The sequence below is a fragment of the Trachypithecus francoisi genome, unplaced genomic scaffold (genome assembly GCF_009764315.1).
Source record: "Trachypithecus francoisi isolate TF-2019V2 unplaced genomic scaffold, Tfra_2.0 Lachesis_group9, whole genome shotgun sequence".
In the NCBI taxonomy this organism is placed as follows: Eukaryota; Metazoa; Chordata; class Mammalia; order Primates; family Cercopithecidae; genus Trachypithecus; species Trachypithecus francoisi.
In genome coordinates this window covers 49209874-49225100 of record NW_022681474.1, presented here as the reverse complement: position 1 = coordinate 49225100, position 15227 = coordinate 49209874, and the positions used below count along the sequence as shown (strand labels likewise).

The window sequence follows — 15227 nt, the reverse complement described above, 5'->3', positions numbered from 1 at the left end:
CCTTCCTACTCTTCAAACCAAACAATGTCCACAAGTGAGTAGTGTCTAAGACGACATTCTTATCTTTTTTTCTTATCTTTATTTTGAGATGGAGTCTTGCTCTGTCGCCAGGCTGGAGTGCAGTGGTATGTGTGTTGATCTCAGCTTACTGCAACCTCCGTCTCCCAGGTTCAAGCAATTCCCCTGCCTCAGCCTCCCAAGTAGCTGGGACTACAGGCATGCACCACCACATCAGGCTAATTTTTTTGTATTTTAGTACAGATGAAGTTTCACCATGTTGGCCAGGAGGGTCTTGATCTCCTGACCTCAGGTGATCCACCCGCCTTGGCTTCCCAAAGTGCTGGGATTACAGATGTGAGCCACCATGCCTGGCCAGTCACTCTTATCTTACAGAAGCTCATTTAATCAAAATCAAATATTGCACATTATACAAGATTGTGTGATTTTTGTTTTTGCAGAGCAGAGTATTGTAATATGTTGGTCAATTTGGAAACTTTGCAAACTTTCTCAGGGACCATCTGTATTCGTTTCCTATGGCTGCTGTCACAAATTATCACAAAGTTGGTGACTTAAAACAAGATACACTTACTCTCTTACAGTTCTGGTGGCCAGGGTCAGCAGTGGGTTTCACTGGGCTGAAATCAAGATGTTGGCAGGGCCACACACTCTCTGGAGGCTTCAGTGGAGAATCCATTTCCTTGCCGTTTACACCTTCTAGTGGTCACCTGGATTCCTTGGCTTGCGGCCCCTCCCTCTGTCTTCGAAGTGCATCACTTCTTTCTCTGCTTCATCACAATACCTCTGCTTCTTAGCCAAATCTCCCTCTGCCTCCCCCTGGTAAGGACATTTGTGATTACATTTAGGGCCCACACATATAATCTAGAATAAACTCTCATCTCAAGAACCTTAATTTAATCACACTGGTGAAGTTCCTTTTTCCATATATGACAACATTCATAGGTTCTGAGTACTAGGACGTGAATATATTTGGAGGTTGTTATTCAGCCTACTAAACCATCCATCCTAGATCAACCCAAATTACAGTCTACCTAGTTTGCTTTTTTTTTTTTTTTTTTTTTTGAGATGGAGTCTCGCTCTGTTGTCCAGGCTGGAGTGCAGTGGCATGATCTCAGCTCAGTGCAAGCTCTGCCTCCCAGGTTCATGCCATTCTCCTGCCTCAGCCTCACAAGTAGCTGGGACTACAGGTGCCCACCACCATGCCCCACTAATTTTTTGTATTTTTAGTAGAGACGGAGTTTCACCATGTTAGCCAGGATGTTCTCAATCTCCTGACCTCGTGATCCAACCACCTCAGCCTCCCAAAGTGCTGGGATTATAGGCGTGAGCCACCACGCCCGGCCCGGTCTACTTCATTTTCACAAAGGAAAACCTTTCCCTTAAAAGAGCATTTATTTCCTAGATATATCTTCAAACTTCCTCTCAGTTTTCTTCTCAGACATGTACCCCATCATTCAACACCTTATCAAAGAAGAGTCTGATTTTAAGTACAGCTGTGCCTATTGATCAATGCATGGAGACATTTGAACTATAAGAATACTTGAAACTACTATCAATCTTTTTTTTTTTTTCATTCTGAAGACATAGCTTAATTTCTAATGTGTTACCAGTTTTACAAAATATGCACCATATGTTTTCCACCAGACTTGGGGAATGCAGCAAAGTCCTCTTGGCAAATCAAATAATTTTGAGTATTACAAATTAGGGGTTTAAGCACCTCTTCTTTTAAATTTATCCCTGAACTATTTAAAGTGATTTTTATATAAACTCTGAGCATGTCCCTGCCATAATGAATAAGAGGATAAATTGCCACATTTGCCACTTTAGAAAACATTCTCTCCTGCTTTCTCCATCCCATTCCCCATGGAGAGTTTACCCTTGGATATTGAGTTTAACCATGTGAGCTGCTTTTAACATATCAGTGGAAGTGACGGTGTATCAATTCTGCTTTTAAGACTCTAGGAGGAATAATGTGGTCCCACTAGCTCCACTGGGAGCTTTCAGACTTCAGCTTGAGAATGAACTGCTCTAGGAAGCCAGCACAACTCCAAACCAGGCCCAGAATGAGTCGGGTGGGGCAGCCATCTTATAGACCTCTAAGCATGAGAATAAGAGTTCATTGCTATAAGCTGCTAAGCATAGATTTACACAGCATTTTATACCAGTAGTAGACTAACAAGGCCACCACTCATGATTACTATATTTTTAATCATTATTAATGAGGAGTAGCTTCAAAAAACAATTTTCCGCCTATAATCCCAGCACTTTGGGAGGCCAAATATAGTGGATCACCTGAGGTCCGGAGTCCAAGACCAGCCTGGTCAACATGGTGGAACTCCGTCTCTACTAAGGATACAAAAATTAGCCAGGTGTGGTGGTAGGTGCCTGTATTCCCAGTTACTTGGGAGACTGAGGCAGGAGAATGGCTTGAACCCGGGAGGCAGAGGTTGTAGTGAGCTGAGACGGCACAATTGCACTCCAGCCTGGGCAAGAAGAGCAAAATTCTTTCGCAAAAAAAAAAAAACATCGAACCAGTATTTAATTTTTAATTAACATATGGACAAGAAATATAACATCAAAAACACTCACCTTCAATCAGTGTAATATTTATTATTTCTTAAATTATGATTATAAATATTTTATTAATGCAAATTATTTTTAAATTAAGCAAACAGTAGGTGTAAATTGTATACACAGTATGATCTCAACTATGTAAAAATCATAGAAAAATAACAGTAATTTATTTGGGGTAAACTTGATTATCTGATTACTTCGTTCTTCACGGTATATGACCTGTACTATAGATTTTAGATATCTACTATATATCATTCTATAATATGTTTGTTCTATAGATATTGAATAAAATAAATAATAATGATTTTTTTCCTGAGAAAAAGAACCCAGAAGTTCACTTAGAAAATTGAACCTGCCGGGCACGGTGGCTCAAACCTATAATCCCAGCACTTTGGGAGGCCGAGACGGGCGGATCACGAGGTCAGGAGATTGAGACCATCCTGGCTAACATGGTGAAACCCCGTCTCTACTAAAAAATACAAAAACCCAGCCGGGTGAGGTGGTGGGCGCCTGTAGTCCCAGCTACTCGGGAGGCTGAGGCAGGAGAATGGCGTGAACCCGGGAGGTGGAGCTTGCAGTGAGCTGAGATCCGACGACTGCACTCCAGCCCGGGTGACAAAGCGAGACTCTGTCTCAAAAAAAAAAAAAAGAAAGAAAAAAGAAAAGAAAATTGAACCTAAGTAAAATTGTGAATATGACAGAAATTACAGTGGGGAATAGAGAAGTGTGTGCATGTGCCAGACAGTAATTTTGAATGTATAGATGAGGGTTTTTGTGTGTAGCGTTTTGTTTTGTTTGTTTGTTTGTTTTTGGCTTTTTTTTTTGGGTTTGGTGTTTGTTTCTTCATTTTTTGTTTTGAAACAAGATCTCAATAAGTCACCCAGGCTGGAGTGCAGAGGGGCAATCATGGTTCACTGCAACCTGGACTTTCTTGACTTTCTTGGCTCTGGTGGTTCTCTTACCTCAGCCTCCCAAGTAGCTGGAACTACAGGCACCTACCACTACACCAGCTAATTTTTGCATTTTTGGTAGAGATGGGGTTTCACCATTTTCTCTAGGCTGGTTTCAAGCTCCTGGACTCAAGCAATCCTCCCGCCTCGGCCTCCCAAAGTGCTGGGATTACACGTGTGAATTCCCGTGCCCATAAGAGGTCAATTTTGAATTTCTTTCTCTGGAATGTTGGCTACTTAAGATAAAATGCCTTTTTATTTTTAAAATCAAGTATTTTCTTTTTCTAATCAGCTGAGAGATGATGGTGTGCAATACAGTTTCAAATACCTTCAGAGATCTTGTCCTCAGAAATTAAACTATAACTTGGTTTTTATTTTTAAATAACTGACTTTTTACACTTATTCCAACATGCCCACAGAAAGTAAAAGAACAATTTTTTCATCCTAATTAGTTATATGAGTTTTCTCTTTTTCTTACTTACAAGCAGAGAGTAAAAAAAAAAAAAAAAAACACGTGCACATTTTTATCAAGATGAAGACTCTGAAATAGTCATTCGTATATAATACCTTTCCATTCAGAAAATGAGGGGGTGTCTTAGTCTGTTTGTGTTGGTATAACAAAATACTGAGAATGAATAATTTATAAAAAAAAAAAAAGAAGAAGAAATTTGTTACTCACAGTACTGGAGGCTGGGAAGGCCAGGTCAAGGTGTAGCAGGCTCAGTGTCTGGCGAGGGCTGCTCTCTGCTTCCAGGATGGCTTCTGGCTGCTGCATCCTCCTGAGGGGACAAGGGCTGTGTCTTACATGGCAGAAGGGACAGGCGGGAAATCAGACCTCTCAAGCTCTTTCATAAAAGCCTGAATCCTATTCACGAGAGCTCTGACCTAGTGATCTGATCATCTCCTGAAGTCTCCACATATTAATACTATCACAATGGTGATTAAGTCTCATCATATGAATTTTGGGGGACACATTCAGACCACAGGGGGCTTTTGTTTTCTGAATATCCGAGGGTAGGGGGCCATAAAGGAGAAAGACGATGGATTATCTCAAGCCACATTTCAAAATTATTTTGAAAACTATAATTTTCCTATATAAATGCATGTATGTATTCATTCAACAAAAATTGATTTGTATCACTCATTGTTCTAAACACTGAGGACCAGAGGTAAACAAGACATAAAATTTCCTTAGCTGGGCACAGTGGTTCACACCTGCAATCCCAGCATTTTGGAAGGCTAAGGCGGGAGGATCGCTTGAGCTCAAAAGTTCGAAACCAGCTTGAACAACATGGCAAAACCTCATTTGGACTAAAAATACAAAAATTAAATTAATGAGGCTTAGTGGCACATGCCTGTAATCCTAGCTACTCAGGTGGCTGAGGCAGGAGAATGTGTTGAACCTGGGAGGCGGAGTGGCAGTGAGCTGAGATGGTGCCATTGCACTCCAGCCTGGCAACAGAGTGAGACTTCGTCTCAAAAAAAGGTTTCTGCCCTTACAAAGGTTAATTTTCAGTTTAAGAGCTGGTTGCCTTTTGGAGGATGAGGATTTCACTGTCTGAGAAGTAGAAGGAAATTCTGATTCTAATGTTGGGATGTTCTCCCCATTTGAAAGAAAGAAAAGAAAAACTAGCTGAAACCTTTGGAAAGCATTTAAAAGCAAAATGTTTCAAATTGTGGACACTTATCTACCTTAAATTAGAATTTTCTGACATTTTATTAAAGCTATAGATTTCTAAGTTACATCCAAATCAACTAAAGAAGGCGGGGCACAGGAGTTTCTAATTTGAACAAATTTGTCAATTGATTATAACATCATATTTAAAAAGTTTGAGAATCTGCAAATAGAAGCTCGAAGGACAGTCCAGCAAAAAAAAAAAAAAAAATACAATCTGAATGTACCAATTTGAAAATTGATTTTGGTGAATTTTAAAAATATAAATGTTTAAAATTAACATCTTTTTACATTTAAATAATGCAAAAGTATTCAGGAATTGTAGGAAGAAATTTGCAAAACTGCATTGAAGTAAATTGAGAGGACACATAAATGGTGATACATTCCTCAAAGGAAACATGTATAATTGTAAAGAATGAAAATCTCCCCTGATTAATCTGCACTCTTCATGTATTATTTCCAATCCAATTAACACACACTTCGGAACTTCAAATTATACAACAAGAATAAATCTGGAGGCATCACATTTTTGGTATATTGCTTTGGCCAGGACTTCCAGTACTATGTTGAATAGAAGTAATAAAAGTGGACATCCTTGTCTTGCTCCAGTTCTCAGGGGCAATACTTTCAGCGTTTCCCCATTCGGTACAAAGTTAGCTGTGTGTCTCTCGTATATGGCTTTTATTACTTTGACGTAAGTCTCTTCTATGCCTATTTTACTGAGGGTTTTTATCATAAAGAAATGCTGAATTTTATCAAATAGTTTTTCTGTATCTATTGAGATGATCATATGGTTTTTGTTTTTAATTCTGTTTATGTGATGTATCACACTTGTTGACTTGCATATGTTAAGCAATCACCAGTAAATAACTTATTCGTGTAACCAAAAAGCACCTACCCAAAGAACTATTGAAATAAAAATAAAAATTGAAAAAAATCTAGTATTTAATAGCACAACATGGTGACTACAGTCAGTAATAATTAATTGTATGTTTTAAAATAACTGAGTGTAACTGAATTGTTTGTAACATGAAGGATACAGTTTGAGGTGATAGATATCCCATTTACCCTGATGTGATTATGTCACATTGTATGCATGTGTCAAAATATCTCATATACCCCACAAATATATATGTACCTTTTATGTACCCACAAAAATTAAAATAAAAAAAAAAAAAACCCAACATTTCAATGCTTACAACAAGAAAGGATTTTTTCCCCATGCTGTATGGGCAGCATGGTTAGACTGAGGCTGATTCTTCTAATCTTCAGACAAGGATCATATTTTCAGTGTGTAGGTGTCAAGCTTTATGTGTCTATAGACCATACTATTCATCCCTGGTGCATGGGCAGGGTCGTTTAGCAGGACATTGGATGTAAAATGTAAACAAAAATACATGTTTTTGAATAATTAAACAGGTAAATTCTCATTTACCTATGATTTGGATATCATATCATATGGAGAAAATTTAAAATATTTAATAACATTGGAAAAGATAGGAAGCATTTCAGTTTATTTTAGTAGACTAGCATAACCATGATAATAAAATTTGACAAATAGAGCATTATGAAATAATCTACCGATTAATTTTTTCACTAACTATGTAGGATATATGAAATGATTAAAATTGTAGACTTAAAAGTTAAATAGAACTATATTCAAATTCTTACTCTATTACCCAAAAATATTTTGTGACTTGACCACGTAACCATTCTAAATTATTTTTTTAAGTAGGATAGTAATAGTTTTCTTAAGAATAATTATGAGGATTAGAAAATGATGTAAATGAATTCCAAAATATTGCATGCATTCAGCGTATGTCTGATAAAGCTTGCTAATGGATGAGGAGGAGGAGGAGGAGGATGGTGAAATTGCTGCAACATCAAAAACCAAATATTAGAAACCTAAATCTTGAAGTATGTTATAAAATAGAGTCAGCACGTTGTATATGGTTTATTCTACAAGTGCAAGAAGAATTTAACATTAGAAACATTTTTAGTTCATCATATCATTGGTGCAAGGAGGAAAAAATGCATGAACATCTCAATAGATGCTTAGAAAGCATTTTTACATCTGGTCCTAACCAAAGGGAAAAAATTCTAGGAAAACTCAGAACAGAAAGCTACTTATTTGGTGTGATAAAGAATATCTATCAGAAATCAATAGAAAATACTGACCATGTCTTGAAGCATTTCTATTACAGTCAGGAAGAAAAAAGGAAGCATAGCATCACTGTAATTATTTTGTATGTTCTAGAACTTCTAGTCAATATTACAGAGAAGAAAAGTGTAATAATTAAACAGAAGGGCAGAAGTTATCATGGCTTACAAATATGACTGCTTGACTGGAAATAACTGAAAAATATCAGACAGAAATATATTAGAATGATTAAAGATGTTTAGTAATAAGGCCAAAAATGACAACTATTACAAAAGCAAGAACTATAAAGGTGATAATTATAAATTTGAATTGTTAAGAAAAAAATCTATGCTAATATAGAACAACATTGTGACATAAAAAGATATAAGTTTAAAAACTTACCTGATGGAAACTATAGAACTTGACTAAATGGTGTAATTATGAGACCAGGCATGCTCTTGGATAGAAGGACTCACGATTATGAAGATGTCATTCTCTCCTAATTTTCATCAGAATTAAAATGGGAGTAGTTCTTAATTTGATCACAAAAGATTTATACTTTCACATTTTTTTCTATGAAAACGGAGAAAAAATGTTCACAAAGAGTGATGACGGAACATATTTTTAAGGCACATTAAAAGACACTGTGATTTAACCCACCTGAGGATGGTGCAAAGAGAACTGAGAACTCTGAAACAGACAAATAAAATGGAATCTAATATATGCTATAGGTGAGTTTTAAATGCATAAAATAATGAATTATTTATCAAATGGTGCTGGGAAAACTGGCTAAATTTGGACAAAATGAAATTAGATTCTAATCTTATAGCCAACACCAAAATACTTCTAGAGAAGTTCAAGAGTCAAATAAAAAAAATAAAATATTAAAATAACTGGGCAAGATGGCCGAATAGGAACAGCTCCAGTCTCCAACTCCCGGCGCGAGCGACACAGAAGACCGGTGATTTCTGCATTTTCAACTGAGGTACTGGGGTCATCTCACTGGGGAGTGCTGGACAATCGGTGCTGGTCAGCTGCTGCAGCCCTACAAGCAAGAGCTGAAGCAGGGCGAAGCATTGCCTCACCTGGGAAGTGCAAGGGGGAAGGGAATCCCTTTTCCTACTCAGGGGAACTGAGAAACACAACATCTGGAAAATCGGGTAATTCCCACCCCAATACTGCGCTTTAAGCAAATGGGCACACCAGGAGATTATATCCACACCTGGCCGGGAGGGTCCCACGGCCACGGAGCCTCCCTCATTGCTAGCACAGCAGTCTGTGATCTAACCGCAAGGCAGCAGTGAGGCTGGGGGAGGGGTGCCCGCCATTGCTGAGGCTTAAGTAGGTAAATAAAGCCGCTGGGAAGCTCGAACTGGGTGGAGCTCACAGCAGCTCAAGGAAACCTGCCTGTCTCTGTAGACTCCACCTCTGGGGACAGGACACAGCTAAACAACAACAGGGTAAGCAGCAGAGGCCTGTGCAGACGCGAACGACTCTGTCTGACAGCTTTAAAGAGAGCAGTGGATCTCCCAACACGGAGGTTGAGATCTGAGAACGGACAGACTGCCTGCTCAAGTGGGTCCCTGACCCCGGAGTAGCCTAACTGGGAGACATTTCCCACTAGGGACAGTCTGACACCCCACACCTCACAGGGTGGGGTACACCCCTGAGAGGAAGCTCCCAAAGTAAGAATCAGACAGATACACTCGCTGTTCAACAATATTCTATCTTCTGCAACCTCTGCTGCTGATACCCAGGCAAACAGGGTCTGGAGTGGACCTCAAGCAATCTCCAACAGACCTACAGCTGAGGGTTCTGACTATTAGAAGGAAAACTATCAAACAGGAAGAACACCTATACCAAAACCCCATCAGTACATCACCATCATCAAAGACCAGAGGCAGATAAAACCACAAAGATGGGGAAGAAGCAGGGCAGAAAAGCTGGAAATTCAAGAAATAAGAGCACATCTCCCCCTGTAAAGGAGCGCAGCTCATCGCCAGCAACGGATCAAAGCTGGTCAGAGAATGACTTTGAGGAGATGAGAGAAGAAGGCTTCAGTCCATCAAACTTCTCAGAGCTAAAGGAGGAATTACATACCCAGCGCAAAGAAACTAAAAATCTTGAAAAAAGAGTGGAAGAATTGATAGCTACACTAATTAATGCACAGAAGGTCATAAATGAAATGACAGAGATGAAAACCATGACACAAGAAATACATGACAAATAAACAAGCTTCGGTAACCGACTTGATCAAATGGAAGAAAGAGTATCAGCCATTGAGGATCAAATGAATGAAATGAAGCGAGAAGAGAAACCAAAAGGAAAAAGAAGAAAAAGAAATGAACAAAGCCTGCAAGAAGTATGGGATTATGTAAAAAGACCAAATCTACGTCTGATTGGGGTGCCTGAAAGTGAGGGGGAAAATGAAACCAAGTTGGAAAACACTCTTCAGGATATCATCCAGGAGAACTTCCCCAACCTAGTAGGGCAGGCCAACATTCAAATTCAGAAAATACAGAGAACACCACAAAGATACTCCTTGAGAAGAGCCACTCCAAGACACATAATTGCCAGATTCACCAAAGTTGAAATGAAGGAAAAAGTCTTAAGGGCAGCCAGAGAGAAAGGTCGGGTTACCCACAAAGGGAAGCCCATCAGAATAACAGCAGACCTCTCGGCAGAAACTCTACAAGCCAGAAGAGACTGGGGGCCATATTCAACATTCTTAAAGAAAAGAATTTTCAACCCAGAATTTCATATCCAGCCAAACTAAGTTTCATAAGTGAAGGAGAAATAAAATCCTTTACAGATAAGCAAATGCTTAGAGATTTTGTCACCACCAGGCCTGCCTTACAAGAGACCCTGAAGGAAGCCCTAAACATGGAAAGGAACAACCGGTACCAGCCATTGCAAAAACATGCCAAAATGTAAAGACCATCGAGGATAGGAAGAAACTGCATCAACTAACAAGCAAAATAACCAGTTAATATCATAATGGCAGGATCAAGTTCACACATAACAATATTAACCTTAAATGTTAATGGACTAAATGCTCCAATTAAAAGACACAGACTGGCAAACTGGATAAAGAGTCAAGACCCATCAGTCTGCTGTATTCAGGAAACTCATCTCACATGCAGAGACATACAAAGGCTCAAAATAAAGGGATGGAGGAAGATCTACCAAGCAAATGGAGAACAAAAAAAAAGCAGGGGTTGCAATCCTAGTCTCTGATAAAATAGACTTTAAACCATCAAAGATCAAAAGAGACAAAGAAGGCCATTACATAATGGTAAAGGGATCAATTCAACAGGAAGAGCTAACTATCCTAAATATATATGCACCCAATACCGGAGCACCCAAATTCATAAAGCAAGTCCTTAGAGACTTACAAAGAGACTTAGACTCCCATACAATAATAATGGGAGACTTCAACACTCCACTGTCAACATTAGACAGATCAACGAGACAGAAAGTTAACAAGGATATCCAGGAATTGAACTCATCTCTGCACCAAGCAGGCCTAATAGACATCTATAGAACTCTCCACCCCAAATCAACAGAATATACATTCTTCTCAGCACCACATCACACTTATTCCAAATTTGACCACATAATTGGAAGTAAAGCACTCCTCAGCAAATGCAAAAGAACAGAAATTATAACAAACTGTCTCTCAGACCACAGTGCAATCAAACTATAACTCAGGACTAAGAAACTCAATCAAAACTGCTCAACTACATGGAAACTGAACAACCTGCTCCTGGATGACTACTGGGTACATAACAAAATGAAGGCAAAAATAAAGATGTTCTTTGAAACCAATGAGAACAAAGATACAACATACCAGAATCTCTGGGACACATTTAAAGCAGTGTGTAGAGGGAAATTTATAGCACTAAATGCCCACAAGAGAAATCTGCAAAGATCCAAAACTGACACTCTAACATCACAATTAAAAGAACTGGAGAAGCAAGAGCAAACACATTCAAAAGCTAGCAGAAGGCAAGAAATAACTAAGATCAGAGCAGAACTGAAGGAGATAGAGATACAAAAAACCCTCCAAAAAATCAATGAATCCAGGAGTTGGTTTTTTGAAAAGATCAACAAAATTGACAGACCACTAGCAAGACTAATAAAGAAGAAAAGAGAGAAGAGTCAAATAGATGCAATAAAAAATGATAAAGGGGATATCACCACCGACCCCACAGAAATACAAACTACCATCAGAGAATACTAGAAACACCTCTATGCAAATCAACTAGAAAATCTAGAAGAAATGGATATTTTCCTGGACACTTACACTCTTCCAAGACTAAACCAGGAAGAAGTTGAATTGCTGAGTAGACCAATAGCAGGCTCTGAAATTGAGGCAATAATTAATAGCCTACCCACCAACAAAAGACCAGGACCAGATGGATTCACAGCTGAATTCTACCAGAGGTACAAGGAGGAGTTAGTACCATTCCTTCTGAAACTATTCCAATCAATAGAAAAAGAGGGAATCCTCCCTACCTCATTTTATGAGGCCAACATCATCCTGATACCAAAGCCTGGCAGAGATACAACAAAAAAAGAAAATTTTAGACCAATATCCCTGATGAACATCGATGCAAGATTCCTCAATAAAATACTGGCAAACCGGATTCAGCAGCACATCAAAAAGCTTATCCACCATGATCAAGTGGGCTTCATCCCTGGGATGCAAGGCTGGTTCAACATTTGCAAATCAATAAACGTAATCCAGCATATAAACAGAACCAAAGACAAGAACCACATGATTATCTCAATAGGTGCAGAAAAGGCTTTTGACAAATTTCAACAGCCCTTCATGCTAAAGACGCTCAATGAATTCGGTATTGATGGAACGTACCTCAAAATAATAAAAACTATTTATGACAAACCCACAGCCAGTATCATACTGAATGGGCAAAAACTGGAAAAATTCCCTTTGAAAACTGGCACAAGACAGGGATGCCCTCTCTCACCACTCCTATTCAACATAGTCTTGGAAGTTCTGGCTAGGGCAATCAGGCAAGAGAAAGAAATCAAGGGTATCCAGTTAGGAAAAGAAGAAGTCAAACTGTCCCTGTTTGCAGATGACATGATTGTATATTTAGAAAACCCCATTGTTTCAGCCCAAAATCTCCTTAAGCTGATAAGCTACTTCAGCAAGTCTCAGGATACAAAATTAATGTGCAAAAATCACAAGCATTCTTATACACCAGTAACAGACAAACAGAGAGCCAAATCAGGAATGAACTTCCATTCACAATTGCTTCAAAGAGAATCAAATACCTAGGAATCCAACTTACAAGGGATGTCAAGGACCTCTTCAAGGAGAACTACAAACCACTGCTCAGTGAAATAAAAGAGGACACTAACAAATGGAAGAACATACCATGCTCATGGATAGGAAGAATCAATATCATGAAAATGGCCATACTGCCCAAGGTTATTTATAGATTCAATGCCATCCCCATCAAGCTACCAATGAGTTTCTTCACAGAATTGCAAAAAACGGCTTTAAAGTTCATATGGAACCAAAAAAGAGCCCACATTGCCAAGACAATCCTAAGTCAAAAGAACAAAGCTGGAGGCATCACGCTACCTGACTTCAAACTATGCTAGAAGGCTATAGTAACCAAAACAGCATGGTACTGGTACCAAAACAGAGATATAGACCATTGGAGCAGAACAGAGTCCTCAGAAATAATACCACACATCTACAGCCATCTGATCTTTGACAAACCTGAGAGAAACAAGAAATGGGGAAAGGATTCCCTATTTAATAAATGGTGCTGGGAAAATTGGCTAGCCATAAGTAGAAAGCTGAAACTGGATCCTTTCCTTACTCCTTATACAAAAATTAATTCAAGATGGATTAGAGACCTAAATGTTAGACCTAATACCGTAAAAACCCTAGAAGAAAACCTAGGTAATACCATTCAGGACATAGGCATGGGCAAGGACTTCATGTCAACACCAAAAGCAACGGCAGCAAGAGCCAAAATTGACAAATGGGATCTAATTAAACTAAAGAGCTTCTGCACAGCAAAAGAAACTACCATCAGAGTGAACAGGCAACCTACAGAATGGGAGAAAATTTTTGCAACCTACTCATCTGACAAAGGGCTAATATCCAGAATCTACAAAGAACTCATACAAATTTACAGGAAAAAAACAAACAACCCCATCAAAAAGTGGGCAAAGGATATGAACAGACATTTCTCAAAAGAAGACATTCATACAGCCAACAGACACATGAAAAAATGCTCATCATCACTGGCCATCAGAGAAATGCAAATCAAAACCACAATGAGATATCATCTCACACCAGTTAGAATGGCAATCATTAAAAAGTCAGGAAAGAACAGGTGCTGGAGACGATGTGGAGAAATAGGAACACTTTTACACTGTTGGTGGGATTGTAAACTAGTTCAACCATTATGGAAAACAGTATGGCAATTCCTCAAGAATCTAGAACTAGATGTACCAAATGACCCAGCCATCCCACTACTGGGTATATACCCAAAGGATTATAAATCATGCTGCTATAAAGACACATGCACACGTATGTTTATTGTGACACTATTCACAATAGCAAAGACTTGGAATCAACCCAAATGTCCATCTGTGACAGACTGGATTAAGAAAATGTGGCACATATACACCATGGAATATTATGCAGTCATAAAAAAGGATGAGTTTGCATCCTTTGTAGGGACATGGATGCAGCTGGAAACCATCATTCTTAGCAAACTATCACAAGAACAGAAAACCAAACACCACATGTTCTCACTCATAGGTGGGAACTGAACAATGACATCACTTGGACTCGGGAAGGGGAACATCACACATCAGGGCATATCATGGGGAGGGGGGAAGGGGGAGGGAATGCATTGGGAGTTATACCTGATATAAATGACGAATTGATGGGTGCTGACGAGTTGATGGGTGCAGCACACCAACATGGCACAAGTATCCATGTGTAACAAACCTGCACGTTATGCACATGTACTCTAGAACTTAAAGTATAATAAAAAAATGTAAAAAAAATTAAAAAAATAAAAATAAAAAATAAAATAGAATAACTGAAAAAATTCTTAGAAAAATATGTCTGTAATCTAGGAATAACAAATCATTCTAATTTTAACATTAAAAAGACAGGTATGAGCCAAACAAACAACTAGGGAAATATTATAAATACATAGAAAAATGGTGTCCCTGATAAATAGAAATATATTAATATATAATATTAAACTATGTATAATATGTAATAATTATTAATAATATTATTAGGATAATATTAATAGTATATATAGCAAACAACAAAGAGCTTCATTAGAAAAAAGAATATTGGGATTTCCCAAAAGGTAAATACAAATGGATTTTAAACATAAGCAAAAATATTCAAAGAGTAATAAATTAAGAAATATAATTTAGAAAAAGATATTATACCTCTTGTTCCTGAAAATTAATAAAGTCAAAATAGCAGTAATTAGTTTTATCAAGGGCATGCAAAACTGGCCACTACTGAAGCAAGCATAAGTTAGTATGGCCCTTCAAAGGAATAATTTGCTAATGAGTAATTAACAAATTAAACATATGGTTGATTATGCTTCAACTTAGTCAATTAACTTCTAAAATTTACACGAAGGGCATAATTGGACAAATTCACTAAATATATGTCCAAGACAAATCATAAAATTTAGCAAGTAGCAAAATTATACATCCAATCTAAATGCCTATTAATAAAGAATTGGCTAAATAAAATACCACCAGTCCATGGGATACTAGCTTGCATTAAAAATAATGGCTCAGAGCTACTTTTATTATTGAAAAATGTACTTGCTTTTTAAAAACC

At 38.1% G+C, this 15227-nt stretch overlaps 1 long non-coding RNA gene across 1 annotated transcript in view; it reads right to left on the bottom strand.

The window, feature by feature from the left end:
• LOC117082142 overlaps window positions 1-6605 on the bottom strand; it is a 29729-nt gene extending 23124 nt beyond the window's left edge. The window contains exons 1-2 of the long non-coding RNA XR_004436488.1: window positions 6417-6605; window positions 4222-4321 (exon numbers count right to left, since the gene is read on the bottom strand). This is a non-coding gene — a long non-coding RNA (uncharacterized LOC117082142). The remainder of the gene's footprint in view (window positions 1-4221; window positions 4322-6416) is intronic.
• Window positions 6606-15227: the final 8622 nt, after the last annotated feature.